Raw genomic sequence first — 16,770 nt, forward strand, 5'->3', positions numbered from 1 at the left:
GTGATGACAGGGTCATGGATCATTGTGATTACAGGGGTTATGGTGCACTGTGATGACAGGGGGCATGGAGCATTGTGATGACAAGAACCATGGCGAATTGTGATGACATCTGTCATGGGGCATTGTGATGACAGGGTCATGCAACATTGTGATTACAGGGGTTATGGTTCACTGTGATGACAGGGGGCATGGAGCATTGTGATGAAAATTGTCCTGGAGCTTTGTGATGATAGCGGTCCCAGAGAATTTGGATGAAAGGTATCATGCAGCATTGTGATGACAACGGTCATGGATCATTTTCATGACAGTGGTCATGGAACATTCTGATAACAAGGTTCATAAAGCATTTTGATGAGAGGGGTCATGGAGCATTGTGTTGACACGGGTATGGAGCATTGTAATGATAGGATATCTGGAGCATTGTGATGAAAAGGGGATGGAGCATTTTGATGATAGGGTTCAAGGAGCATTGTGCTGACAATGGCATGGACGATTGTGATAAAAATGGTACTGGAGCACTGTGAGGAAAGGAGTCATGGATCATTGTGATTACAGGGGTCATGGAGCTTTGTGATGACAAGTGTCATGGAGCATTCTGATGACACAGTCAAGGAACATTGCGATGACAAGAATTCTGGAGCATAGTGATGAAAGGGCATGGAGCATTGTGATTGAAGGTGACAAGGAGCATTGTGATGATATGGGCAGAGAACATTGTGATGAAAGGGGTCATGGAGCATTGTGATGAAAAGTGTCATGGAACATTGTGCTGACAGGGATCATGGAGCTTTTTGGTAAGAGAGGCCTTGGAGATTTGTGATGGCAGGCGTCATAGGGCATTGTGATGACAGCGGTCTTGGAGCATTGGGATAAAAGGGGTCATGGAGCACTGTGATGACAAGGGGCCATGGAGCATTGTGAATACAAAGGCTATGGAGCATTGAGATGACAGGGTTCATGGAGCATTGTGATGAAAGTGATCATGGATCATTGTGATGACAAGTGTCCTGGAACCTTGTGATGACACGGTTCATGGAGCATTGTAATGACAAGGACCATGGCGAATTGTGATGACATCTGTCATGGGGCATTGTGATGAGAGTGGTCATCTAGAATTGTGATGAAAGGTATCATGGAGCACTGTGATGACAGGGGCCATTGAACATTGTAATGACAAAGGCCATGGAGCATTGTGATGACAAGTGTCATAGGGCATTTTGATGACTTTGGCATGGAGCATTATGATGACAAGAGTTCTCGAGCATTTTGATGACAAGGGCATGGAGCATTGTGATGACAGGGGCCATGGAACATTGTGTTGACAAAGGCCATGGAGCATGGTGATGACAAGTGTCATGGGGCATTTTAATGACATTGGCACGGAGCATTATGATGACAAGGGTTCTGGAGCATTTTGATGACAAGGGCATGGAACATTGTGATGACAGGGCCCATGGAGCATTGTGATGAAAAGGGCAGGGAACATTGTGATGACTGGATTCATGGAGCATTGTGAAGAAAGGGGCCATTGAGCATTGAGATGACAGGCGTCATGAGGCATGGTGATGACACTGGTCATGGAGCATTGTGATGAAAGAGATCATGGAGCAATATGATAACAGGGGCCATGGAGCATTGTGATGCCAGGTGTATTGGAGCATTGTGATGAAAGAAGTCATGGATGATTGTGATGACATGTGGCCTGGAACACTGTGATGACACGGGTCATCGAGCATTGTGATGACAAGGGCCATGGAGCATTGTGATTACAGGGGCCATGGGGCATTGTGATGACAATGGCATGGAGCATTGTGAGGACAGGGATCATTGAGCATTGTGATTCCAAAACCATGAGGCATTGTGATGAACGGGGCCTTGGAGCATTGTGATGACAATGGTCATCAAGCATTTTGATGACAGGGGTCATAGAGCATTGTGATGAGAAAGACCATGGAGCATAGTGATGACAGAGGCCATGGAACATTGTGATGACAAGGCCATGTACCATTGTGATTCCAAGGGTCATGGAGCATTGTGATGACAAGGGCAGGGAACCTTGTGGTGACTGGGGTCATGGGACATTCTGTTGAAAGGGAACATGGAGCACTGTGATTACAGGGTCCATGGAGCATTGTGAATACATAGGCCATGGAACAATGTGATGACAGGCTCATGTAGCATTCTGATGACAGGGTCATGGAGCATTGTGATGACAGGGGTTATGGGGCACTGTGATTACAGGGGGCATGGGGCATTGAGATGAATATTGTCCTGGAGCATCCTAATGACAGCGGTCACAGAGAAACGGGATGAAAGGTATCATGCAGCAGTGTGATGACAACGGTCATGGATTATTTTGATGACAGCGGTCATGGTGCATTTTGAAAACAAACTTCATAAAGCATTGTGCTGACAGGGGTCATAGAGCATTGTGATGAGAAAGACCATGGAGCTTGGTGATGACAGAGGCCATGGAACTTTGTGATGAGAAGGCCATGTACCATTGTGATTACAAGGGTCATGGATCATTCTGATGACAGGGGTCATGGAACATTCTGATAACAAGGTTCATAAAGCATTTTGATGACACGGGTCAAGGAGCATTGTGTTGACACGGGCATGGAGCATTGTAGTGACAGGATATCGGGAGCATTGTGATGAAAAGGGGATGGAGGATTTTGATGACAGTGTCCAAGGAGCATTGTGCTGACAATGGCATGGAGCATTGTGATGAAAAGGGTACTGGAGCACTGTGAGGAGAGGAGTCATGGATCATTATGATGACAGGGGTCATGGAGCTTTGTGATGACAAGGGTCATGGAGCATTGTGATGACACGGTCAAGGAACATTGCGATGACAAGAATTCAGGAGCATTGTGATGAAAGGGAATGGAGCATTGTGATTAAAGGTGACAAGGAGAATTGTGATGATATGGGCAGAGAACTTTGTGATGACAGGGGTCATGGAGCATTGTGCTGAAAAGTGTCATGGAACATTGTGCTGACAGGGATCATGGAGATTTTTGGTAAGAGAGGCCTTGGAGACTTGTGATGGCAGGCGTCATGGGGCATTGTGATGAGAGCGGTCTTGGAGCATTGTGATAAAAGGAGTCAAGGAGCACTGTGATGAGAGGGGCCAAGGAGCATTGTGAATACAAATGCCATGGAGCATTGAGATGACAGTGGTCATGTAGCATTGTGCTGAAAGTGGTAATGGATCACTGTGATGATAAGTGTCCTGGAACCTAGTGATGACACGGTTCCTACAGCATTGAGATGACAAGCGCCAAGGCGAATTGTGATGACACGTGTCATGGGGCATTGTGATGGCAGTGGTCATCTAGAAATGTGATTAAAGTTATTATGGAGCACAGTAATGAAAGGGGCTATGGAGAATTGTTATGAAAAGTGTCATGGAGCATGGTGATGAAACAGACATGGAGGATTATGATGACAAGAGTTCTGGAGCCTTGTGATGACAAGGGCATGGAGCATTGTGCTTACAGGGGTCATGGAACATTCTGATAAGAAGGTTCATAAAGCATTTTGATGACAGGGGTCATGGAGTATTGTGTTGACACGGGCATGGAGCATTGTAGTGATAGGATATCTGGAGCATTGTGATGAAAAGGGGATGGAGCATTTTGATGACAGGGTCCAAGGAGCATTGTGCTGACAATGGCATGGAGCATTGTGATGAAAAGGGTACTGGAGCACTGTGAGGAAAGGAGTCATGGATCATTGTGATGACAGGGGTCATGGAGCTTTGTGATGACAAGGGTCATGGAGCATTTTGATGACACGGTCAAGGAACATTGCGATGAAAAGAATTCTGGAGCATTGTGATGAAAGGGCATGGAGCATCGTGATAAAAGGTGACAAGGAGCATTGTGATGATATGGGCAGAGAACTTTGTGATGACAGGGGTCATGGAGCATTGTGATGAAAAGTGTCATGGAACATTGTGCTGACTGGGATCATGGAGCTTTTTGGTAAGAGAGGGCTTGGAGATTTGTGATGGCAGGCGTGATGGGGCATTGTGATGACAGCGGTCTTGGAGCACTGTGGTGAAAGGGGTCATGGAGCACTGTGATTACAGGGGCCATGGAGCATTGTGAATACAAAGGCTATGGAGCATTGAGATGACAGGGGTCATGGAGCATTGTGATGAAAGTGGTAATGGATCATTTTGAAGACAAGTGTCATGGGGCATTTTGATGACATTGGCATGGAGCATTATAATGACAAGAGCTCTGAAGACTTCTGATGACAAGGGCATGGAGCATTGTGATTACAGGAGACATGGAGCATTGTGATGACATTGGCAGGGATCATTGTGATTACAGGGATCATGGAGCATTGTGATGACAAGTGTCATGCAATATTGTGCTGACACAGATCATGGAGCATTTTGATGAGAGTGGCCTTGGAGCACAGTGATGAGAGACGTCATGGGGCATTATGGTGACAGTGGTCAAGGAGCATTGTGATGAAAGTGTTAATGGAGCAATGCGATTATCGGGACAATGGAGCATTGAGATAACAGAGTTCTTCGAGCATTGTGATGAAAGTGGTCATGGATCACTGTGATGACAAGTGTCCTGGAACCTAGTGATGACACGGTTCCTACAGCATTGAGATGACAAGTGCCAAGGCGAAATGTGATGACACGTGTCATGGGGCATTGTGATGACATTTGTCATCGTGCATTGTGATGACAGTGGTCATGTAGAGTTTTGATTAAAGGTATCATGGAGCACAGTGATGACAAAGTCCAAGGAACATTTTGATGACAAGGGTCATTGAGCAATGGGATGAAACGGGAATGGAGTATTATGATGACAAGTGTTCTGGAGCATTGTGATGACAAGGGCATGGAGCATTGTGATTACAGTGGCCATGGAGCATTGTGATGACAACGGCATGTAGCATTGTGATGACAGGGGTTATTGAGCATTGTGATTACAAAGACCATGAGGCATTTTGATGACAGGGGCCTTGGAGAATTGTGATGACAATGGTCATCAAGCATTGTGTTGACAGGAGTCATAGAGCATTGTGATGAGAAAGACCATGGAGCATGGTGATGACAGAGGCCATGGAACATTGTGATGAGAAGGCCATGTACCATTGTGATTACATGGGTAATAGAGCATTGTGATGACAAGGGCTGGGAACCTTGTGGTGACCAGGGTCATGGAGCATTTTGATGAGAACTTTCATGGAACATTGTGATGACAGGGGTCATGGAGCATTGTGTTGAAAGGGAACATGGAGCAGTGTTATTACAGGGTCCAGGCAGTATTGTGATTACAGGTGTTATGGGGCACTGTGATGACAGGGGTATGGAGCATTGTGATGAAAATTGTCTTGGAGCATTGTGATGACAGAGGTCACAGAGAATTGCCATAAAAGGTATCATGCAGCATTTTGATGACAACGGTCATGGATCATTTTGATGACAGGGGTCATGGAACATTCTGATAACAAGGTTCATAAAGCATTTTGATGACAGGGTTCATGGAGTATTGTGTTGACACGGGCATGGAGCATTGTAGTGATAGGATATCTGGAGCATTGTGATGAAAAGGGGATGGAGCATTTTGATGACAGGGTCCAAGGAGCATTGTGCTGACAATGGCATGGAGCATTGTGATGAAAAGGGTACTGGAGCACTGTGAGGAAAGGAGTCATGGATCATTGTGATGACAGGGGTCATGGAGCTTTGTGATGACAAGGGTCATGGAGCATTTTGATGACACGGTCAAGGAACATTGCGATGACAAGAATTCTGGAGCATTGTGATGAAAGGGCATGGAGCATTGTGATAAAAGGTGACAAGGAGCATTGTGATGATATGGGCAGAGAACATTGTGATGACAGGGGTCATGGAGCATTGTGGTGAAAGGGGTCATGGAGCACTGTGATTACAGGGGCCATGGAGCATTGTGAATACAAAGGTTATGGAGCATTGAGATGACAGGTTTCATGGAGCATTGTGATGAAAGTGATCATGGCTCATTGTGATGACAAGTGTCCTGGAACCTTGTGATGACACGGTTCATGGAGCATTGTGATGACAAGAACCATGGCGAATTGTGATGACATCTGTCATGGGGCATTGTGATGACAGGGTCATGCAGCATTGTGATTACAGGGGTTATGGTTCACTGTGATGACAGGTTGCATGGAGCACTGTGTTGAAAGGGAGCATGGAGTAGTGTGATTAAAGGGTCCATGGAGCATTGTTAATACATAGGCCATGGAACAATGTTATCACAGGGGTCATGTAGCATTGTGATGACAGGGTCATGGATCATTGTGATTACAGGGGTTATGGTGCACTGTGATGAAAGGGGGCATGGAGCATTGTGATGACAAGAACCATGGCGAATTGTGATGACATCTGTCATGGGGCATTGTGATGACAGGGTCATGCAACATTGTGATTACAGGGGTTATGGTTCACTGTGATGACAGGGGGCATGGAGCATTGTGATGAAAATTGTCCTGGAGCTTTGTGATGATAGCGGTCACAGAGAATTTGGATGAAAGGTATCATGCAGCATTGTGATGACAACGGTCATGGATCATTTTCATGACAGTGGTCATGGAACATTCTGATAACAAGGTTCATAAAGCATTTTGATGAGAGGGATCATGGAGCATTGTGTTGACACGGGTATGGAGCATTGTAATGATAGGATATTTGGAGCATTGTGATGAAAAGGGGATGGAGCATTTTGATGATAGGGTTCAAGGAGCATTGTGCTGACAATGGCATGGACGATTGTGATAAAAATGGTACTGGAGCACTGTGAGGAAAGGAGTCATGGATCATTGTGATTACAGGGGTCATGGAGCTTTGTGATGACAAGTGTCATGGAGCATTCTGATGACACAGTCAAGGAACATTGCGATGACAAGAATTCTGGAGCATAGTGATGAAAGGGCATGGAGCATTGTGATTAAAGGTGACAAGGAGCATTGTGATGATATGGGCAGAGAACATTGTGATGAAAGGGGTCATGGAGCATTGTGATGAAAAGTGTCATGGAACATTGTGCTGACAGGGATCATGGAGCTTTTTGGTAAGAGAGGCCTTGGAGATTTGTGATGGCAGGCGTCATAGGGCATTGTGATGACAGCGGTCTTGGAGCATTGGGATAAAAGGGGTCATGGAGCACTGTGATGACAAGGGGCCATGGAGCATTGTGAATACAAAGGCTATGGAGCATTGAGATGACAGGGTTCATGGAGCATTGTGATGAAAGTGATCATTGATCATTGTGATGACAAGTGTCCTGGAACCTTGTGAAGACACGGTTCATGGAGCATTGTAATGACAAGGACCATGGCGAATTGTAATGACATCTGTCATGGGGCATTGTGATGAGAGTGGTCATCTAGAATTGTGATGAAAGGTATCATGGAGCACTGTGATGACAGGGGCCATTGAACATTGTAATGACAAAGGCCATGGAGCATTGTGATGACAAGTGTCATAGGGCATTTTGATGACTTTGGCATGGAGCATTATGATGACAAGAGTTCTCGAGCATTTTGATGACAAGGGCATGGAGCATTGTGATGACAGGGGCCATGGAACATTGTGTTGACAAAGGCCATGGAGCATGGTGATGACAAGTGTAATGGGGCATTTTAATGACATTGGCACGGAGCATTATGATGACAAGGGTTCTGGAGCATTTTGATGACAAGGGCATGGAACATTGTGATGACAGGGCCCATGGAGCATTGTGATGAAAAGGGCAGGGAACATTGTGATGACTGGATTCATGGAGCATTGTGAAGAAAGGGGCCATTGAGCATTGAGATGACAGGCGTCATGAGGCATGGTGATGACACTGGTCATGGAGCATTGTGATGAAAGAGATCATGGAGCAATATGATAACAGGGGCCATGGAGCATTGTGATGCCAGGTGTATTGGAGCATTGTGATGAAAGAAGTCATGGATGATTGTGATGACATGTGGCCTGGAACACTGTGATGACACGGGTCATCGAGCATTGTGATGACAAGGGCCATGGAGCATTGTGAATACAGGGGCCATGGGGCATTGTGATGACAATGGCATGGAGCATTGTGAGGACAGGGATCATTGAGCATTGTGATTCCAAAACCATGAGGCATTGTGATGAACGGGGCCTTGGAGCATTGTGATGACAATGGTCATCAAGCATTTTGATGACAGGGGTCATAGAGCATTGTGATGAGAAAGACCATGGAGCATAGTGATGACAGAGGCCATGGAACATTGTGATGACAAGGCCATGTACCATTGTGATTCCAAGGGTCATGGAGCATTGTGATGACAAGGGCAGGGAACCTTGTGGTGACTGGGGTCATGGGACATTCTGTTGAAAGGGAACATGGAGCACTGTGATTACAGGGTCCATGGAGCATTGTGAATACATAGGCCATGGAACAATGTGATGACAGGCTCATGTAGCATTCTGATGACAGGGTCATGGAGCATTGTGATGACAGGGGTTATGGGGCACTGTGATTACAGGGGGCATGGGGCATTGAGATGAATATTGTCCTGGAGCATCCTAATGACAGCGGTCACAGAGAAACGGGATGAAAGGTATCATGCAGCAGTGTGATGACAACGGTCATGGATTATTTTGATGACAGCGGTCATGGTGCATTTTGAAAACAAACTTCATAAAGCATTGTGCTGACAGGGGTCATAGAGCATTGTGATGAGAAAGACCATGGAGCTTGGTGATGACAGAGGCCATGGAACTTTGTGATGAGAAGGCCATGTACCATTGTGATTACAAGGGTCATGGATCATTCTGATGACAGGGGTCATGGAACATTCTGATAACAAGGTTCATAAAGCATTTTGATGACACGGGTCAAGGAGCATTGTGTGTACACGGGCATGGAGCATTGTAGTGACAGGATATAGGGAGCATTGTGATGAAAAGGGGATGGAGGATTTTGATGACAGTGTCCAAGGAGCATTGTGCTGACAATGGCATGGAGCATTGTGATGAAAAGGGTACTGGAGCACTGTGAGGAGAGGAGTCATGGATCATTATGATGACAGGGGTCATGGAGCTTTGTGATGACAAGGGTCATGGAGCATTGTGATGACACGGTCAAGGAACATTGCGATGACAAGAATTCAGGAGCATTGTGATGAAAGGGAATGGAGCATTGTGATTAAAGGTGACAAGGAGAATTGTGATGATATGGGCAGAGAACTTTGTGATGACAGGGGTCATGGAGCATTGTGCTGAAAAGTGTCATGGAACATTGTGCTGACAGGGATCATGGAGATTTTTGGTAAGAGAGGCCTTGGAGACTTGTGATGGCAGGTGTCATGGGGCATTGTGATGAGAGCGGTCTTGGAGCATTGTGATAAAAGGAGTCAAGGAGCACTGTGATGAGAGGGACCATGGAGCATTGTGAATACAAAGGCTATGGAGCATTGAGATGACAGGGTTCCTGGAGCATTGTGATGAATGTGATCATGGATCATTGTGATGACAAGTGTCCTGGAACCTTGTGATGACACGGTTCATGGAGCATTGTAATGACAAGACCATGGCGAATTGTGATGACATCTGTCATGGATCATTGTGATGACATTGGCAGGGATCATTGTGATTACAAGGATCATGGAACATTGTGATGACAAGTGTCATGCAATATTGTGCAGACACAGATCATGGAGCATTTTGATGAGAGTGGCCTTGGAGCAGAGTGATGAGAGACGTCATGGGGCATTATGGTGACAGTGGTCAAGGAGCATTATGATGAAAGTGTTCATGGAGCTACGCGATTATCGGGACAATGGAGCATTGTGAATACAAAGGCCATGGAGCATTGAGATAACAGAGTTCCTGGAGCATTGTGATTAAAGTGGTCATGGATCACTGTGATGACAAGTGTCCTGGAACCTAGTGATGACACGGTTCCTACAGCATTGAGATGACAAGGGCCAAGGCGAATTGTGATGACACGTGTCATGGGGCATTGTGATGACATTGGTCATCTTGCATTGTGATGACAGTTGTCATATAGAGTTTTGATTAAAGGTATCATGGAGCACTGTGATGACAAAGGCCAAGGAACATTTTGATGACAAGTGTCATTGAGCAATGGGATGACATGGGAATGGAGTATTATGATGACAACTGTTCTGGAGCATTGTGATGACAAGGGCATGGAACATTGTGATTACAGGGCCATGGAGCATTGTGATGACAACGGCATGGAGCATTGTGATGACACGGGCATGGAGCATTGTAATGTTAGGATATCTGGAGCATTCTGATGAAAAGGGGATGGAGCATTTTGATGACAGGGTCCAAAGATCATTGAGCTTACAATGGCATGGAACATTGTGATGAAAAGGGTACTGGAGCACTGTGAGGAAAGGAGTCATGGAGCATTGTGATGACAGGGGTCATGGAGATTTGTGATGACAAGGGTAATGGAGCATTGTAATGACACGGTCAAGGATCATTGCGATAACAAGAATTCTGGAGCATTGTGATGAAAGTGGCATGGAGAATTGTGATTAAAGGTGACAAGGAGAATTGTGATGATATGGGCAGGGAACTTTGTGATGACAGGGGTCATGGAGCATTGTGATGAAATGTGTCATGGAACATTGTGCTGACAGGGATCATGGAGCTTTCTGGTAAGAGAGGCCTTGGAGATTTGTGATGGCAGGCGTCATGGGGCATTATGATGACAGCGGTCTTGGAGCATTTTGATGAAATGGGTGATAGAGCACTGTGATTACAGGGGCCATGGAGCATTGTGAATACAAAGGCCATGGAGCATTGAGATGACAGTGGTCATGGAGCATTGTGCTGAAAGTGGTAATGGATCACTGTGATGACATGTGTCCTGGAACCTAGTGATGACACGGTTCCTACAGCATTGAGATGACAAGGGCCAAGGCGAATTGTGATGACACGTGTCATGGGGCATTGTGATGGCAGTGGTCATCTAGAAATGTGATTAAAGTTATTAGGGAGCACAGTAATGAAAGGGGCTATGGAGCATTGTTATGAAAAGTGTCATGGAGCATGGTGATGAAACAGACATGGAGGATTATGATGACAAGAGTTCTGGAGCCTTGTGATGACAAGGGCATGGAGCATTGTGATTACAGGGGTCATGGAACATTCTGATAAGAAGGTTCATAAAGCATTTTGATGACAGGGGTCATGGAGTATTGTGTTGACACTGGCATGGAGCATTGTGATGAAAAGGGTACTGGAGCACTGTGAGGAAAGGAGTCATGGATCATTGTGATGACAGGGGTCATGGAGCTTTGTGATGACAAGGTTCATGGAGCATTTTGATGACACGGTCAAGGAACATTGCGATGAAAAGAATTCTGGAGCATTGTGATGAAAGGGCATGGAGCATTGTGATAAAAGGTGACAAGGAGCATTGTGATGATATGGGCAGAGAACTTTGTGATGACAGGGGTCATGGAGCATTGTGTTGAAAAGTGGTCATGGATCACTGTGATGCCAACTGTCCTGGAACCTAGTGATGACACGGTGCCTACAGCATTGAGATGACAAGGGCCAAGGCGAATTGTGATGACACGTGTCATGGGGCATTGTGATGACATTGGACATCTTGCATTGTGACGACAGTGGTCATATAGAGTTTTGATTAAAGGTATCATGGAGCACTGTGATGACAAAGGCCAAGGAACATTTTGATGACAAGTGTCATTGAGCAATGGGATGACACGGGAATGGAGTATTATGATGACAACTGTTCTGGAGCATTGTGATGACAAGGGCATGGAACATTGTGATTACAGGGCCATGGAGCATTGTGATGACAACGGCATGGAGCATTGTGATGACACGGGCATGGAGCATTGTAATGATAGGATATCTGGAGCATTCTGATGAAAAGGGGATGGAGCATTTTGATGACAGGGTCCAAAGATCATTGAGCTTACAATGGCATGGAACATTGTGATGAAAAGGGGACTGGAGCACTGTGAGGAAAGGAGTCATGGATCATTGTGATGACAGGGGTCATGGAGATTTGTGATGACAAGGGTCATGGAGCATTGTAATGACACGGTCAAGGATCATTGCGATAACAAGAATTCTGGAGCATTGTGATGAAAGGGCATGGAGCATTGTGATTAAAGGTGACAAGGAGCATAGTGATGATATGGGCAGAGAACTTTGTGATGACAGGGGTCATGGAGCATTGTGATGAAAAGTGTCATGCAACATTGTGCTGACAGGGATCATGGAGCTTTCTGGTAAGAGAGGCCTTGGAGATTTGTGATGGCAGGCCTCATGGGGCATTGTGATGACAGCGGTCTTGGAGCATTTTGATGAAATGGGTCATAGAGCACTGTGATTACAGGGGCCATGGAGCATTGTGAATACAAAGGCTATGGAGCATTGAGATGACAGGTTTCATGGAGCATTGTGATGAAAGTGATCATGGATAATTTTGATGACAAGTGTCCTGGAACCTTGTGATGACACGGTTCATGGAGCATTGTGATGACAAGGACCATGCGAATTGTGATGACATCAGTCATGGGGCATTGTGGTGACAGTGGTCATCTAGAATTGTGATGAAAGGTATCAGGGAGCACTGTGATTACAGGGACCATGGAACATTGTGATGACAAAGGCCATGGAGCATTGTGATGACAAGTGTCATGGGGCATTTTGATGACATTGGCATGGAGCATTATGATAACAAGAGTTCTGGAGCATTTTGATGACAAGGGCATAGAGCATTGTGATGACAGGGCCCATGGAGCATTGTGATGAAAAGGGCAGGGAACATTGTGATGACTGGGTTCATGGAGCATTGTGATGAAAGGGGCCATGGAGCATTGAGATGACAGGCGTCATGAGGCATGGTGATGACAGTGGTCATGGAGCATTGTGATGAAAGAGATCATGGAGCAATATGATAACAGGGGCCATGGAGCATTGTGATGACAGGTGTATTGGAGCATTGTGATGAAAGTAGTCATGGATCATTGTGATGACATGTGTCCTGGAACACTGTGATGACACGGTTCATCGAGTATTGTGATGACAAGGGTCATAGCGAATTGTGATGACAGGTGTCATGGGGCAATGTGATGACCTTGATCATCTAGGAATTGTGATGAAAGGTATCATGGAGCACTGTGATGACTGGGGGCATGAAGCATTGTTATGAAACTTGTCCTGGATTATTGTGATGACAGCAGTCATGGAGAATTGTGATGACTGTGATTATGCAGCATTGTGTTGACAAGGGTACGGACAATTGTGATGAAAATGGTCATGGAGCAATGTGATGAAAGTTTTCATGGAACATCGTGATGAAAAGTGCCTGGGAGCATTGTGACGATAAAGGCCATGGAGCATTGTGATGACAAGTGTCATGGAGCATTGTAATGAAAGGTTTCATTGTGCACCGTGATGACAAGGGGGATGGAGTATTGTGATGAAACTGGTCCTGCAGCATTGTGATAACAAAAGCCATGGAGCATTGTGATGACAGGCATCATGGAGCATTGTGAAGAAAGAGGCCATGGGGAATTTTAATGACTATAGAGAAATGTGATGAAAATGGTCAGCGAGCATAGTGGTTAAAGTGGTCATTGAGAATTGTGATGAAAAGCGACATAGAGCATTGTGATGACAAAGGTCATGGAGAACTGTGATGACCAGGTTCATGTAGCATTGTGATGACACAGTCATGGAACATTGTGATGACAAGAATTCTGCAGCATTGTGAGGAAAAAGGCATGGAGCATTGTGATTATAGGGGACATGGAGCATTGTGATGACATTGGCAGGGATCATTGTGATTACAGGGATCATGGAGCATTGTGATGACAAGTGTCATGCAATATTGTGCTGACACAGATCATGGAGCATTTTGATGAGAGTGGCCTTGGAGCACAGTGATGAGAGACGTCATGGGGCATTATGGTGACAGTGGTCAAGGAGCATTGTGATGAAAGTGTTAATGGAGCAATGCGATTATCGGGACAATGGAGCATTGAGATAACAGAGTTCTTCGAGCATTGTGATGAAAGTGGTCATGGATCACTGTGATGACAAGTGTCCTGGAACCTAGTGATGACACGGTTCCTACAGCATTGAGATGACAAGTGCCAAGGCGAATTGTGATGACACGTGTCATGGGGCATTGTGATGACATTTGTCATCTTGCATTGTGATGACAGTGGTCATGTAGAGTTTTGATTAAAGGTATCATGGAGCACAGTGATGACAAAGTCCAAGGAACATTTTGATGACAAGGGTCATTGAGCAATGGGATGAAACGGGAATGGAGTATTATGATGACAAGTGTTCTGGAGCATTGTGATGACAAGGGCATGGAGCATTGTGATTACAGTGGCCATGGAGCATTGTGATGACAACGGCATGTAGCATTGTGATGACAGGGGTTATTGAGCATTGTGATTACAAAGACCATGAGGCATTTTGATGACAGGGGCCTTGGAGAATTGTGATGACAATGGTCATCAAGCATTGTGTTGACAGGAGTCATAGAGCATTGTGATGAGAAAGACCATGGAGCGTGGTGATGACAGAGGCCATGGAACATTGTGATGAGAAGGCCATGTACCATTGTGATTACATGGGTAATAGAGCATTGTGATGACAAGGGCTGGGAACCTTGTGGTGACCAGGGTCATGGAGCATTTTGATGAGAACTTTCATGGAACATTGTGATGACAGGGGTCATGGAGCATTGTGTTGAAAGGGAACATGGAGCAGTGTTATTACAGGGTCCAGGCAGTATTGTGATTACAGGTGTTATGGGGCACTGTGATGACAGGGGTATGGAGCATTGTGATGAAAATTGTCTTGGAGCATTGTGATGACAGAGGTCACAGAGAATTGCGATAAAAGGTATCATGCAGCATTTTGATGACAACGGTCATGGATCATTTTGATGACAGGGGTCATGGAACATTCTGATAACAAGGTTCATAAAGCATTTTGATGACAGGGTTCATGGAGTATTGTGTTGACACGGGCATGGAGCATTGTAGTGATAGGATATCTGGAGCATTGTGATGAAAAGGGGATGGAGCATTTTGATGACAGGGTCCAAGGAGCATTGTGCTGACAATGGCATGGAGCATTGTGATGAAAAGGGTACTGGAGCACTGTGAGGAAAGGAGTCATGGATCATTGTGATGACAGGGGTCATGGAGCTTTGTGATGACAAGGGTCATGGAGCATTTTGATGACACGGTCAAGGAACATTGCGATGACAAGAATTCTGGAGCATTGTGATGAAAGGGCATGGAGCATTGTGATAAAAGGTGACAAGGAGCATTGTGATGATATGGGCAGAGAACATTGTGATGACAGGGGTCATGGAGCATTGTGGTGAAAGGGGTCATGGAGCACTGTGATTACAGGGGCCATGGAGCATTGTGAATACAAAGGTTATGGAGCATTGAGATGACAGGTTTCATGGAGCATTGTGATGAAAGTGATCATGGCTCATTGTGATGACAAGTGTCCTGGAACCTTGTGATGACACGGTTCATGGAGCATTGTGATGACAAGAACCATGGCGAATTGTGATGACATCTGTCATGGGGCATTGTGATGACAGGGTCATGCAGCATTGTGATTACAGGGGTTATGGTTCACTGTGATGACAGGGGGCATGGAGCATTGTGATGAAAATTGTCCGGGAGCTTTGTGATGATAGCGGTCCCAGAGAATTTGGATGAAAGGTATCATGCAGCATTGTGATGACAACGGTCATGGATCATTTTCATAACAGTGGTCATGGAACATTCTGATAACAAGGTTCATAAAGCATTTTGATGACAGGGTTCATGGAGTATTGTGTTGACACGGGCATGGAGCATTGTAGTGATAGGATATCTGGAGCATTGTGATGAAAAGGGGATGGAGCATTTTGATGACAGGGTCCAAGGAGCATTGTGCTGACAATGGCATGGAGCATTGTGATGAAAAGGGTACTGGAGCACTGTGAGGAAAGGAGTCATGGATCATTGTGATGACAGGGGTCATGGAGCTTTGTTATGACAAGGGTCATGGAGCATTTTGATGACACGGTCAAGGAACATTGCGATGACAAGAATTCTGGAGCATTGTGATGAAAGGGCATGGAGCATTGTGATAAAAGGTGACAAGGAGCATTGTGATGATATGGGCAGAGAACATTGTGATGACTGGGGTCATGGAGCATTGTGGTGAAAGGGGTCATGGAGCACTGTGATTACAGGGGCCATGGAGCATTGTGAATACAAAGGTTATGGAGCATTGAGATGACAGGTTTCATGGAGCATTGTGATGAAAGTGATCATGGCTCATTGTGATGACAAGTGTCCTGGAACCTTGTGATGACACGGTTCATGGAGCATTGTGATGACAAGAACCATGGCGAATTGTGATGACATCTGTCATGGGGCATTGTGATGACAGGGTCATGCAGCATTGTGATTACAGGGGTTATGGTTCACTGTGATGACAGGGGGCATGGAGCATTGTGATGAAAATTGTCCGGGAGCTTTGTGATGATAGCGGTCCCAGAGAATTTGGATGAAAGGTATCATGCAGCATTGTGATGACAACGGTCATGGATCATTTTCATGACAGTGGTCATGGATCATTCTGATAACAAGGTTCATAAAGCATTTTGATGAGAGGGGTCATGGAACATTGTGTTGACACGGGTATGGAGCATTGTAATGATAGGATAT

This window comes from Balaenoptera physalus (assembly GCF_965194825.1).
Source record: "Balaenoptera physalus genome assembly, contig: HAP1_SCAFFOLD_550, whole genome shotgun sequence".
NCBI classification, from domain to species: Eukaryota; Metazoa; Chordata; class Mammalia; order Artiodactyla; family Balaenopteridae; genus Balaenoptera; species Balaenoptera physalus.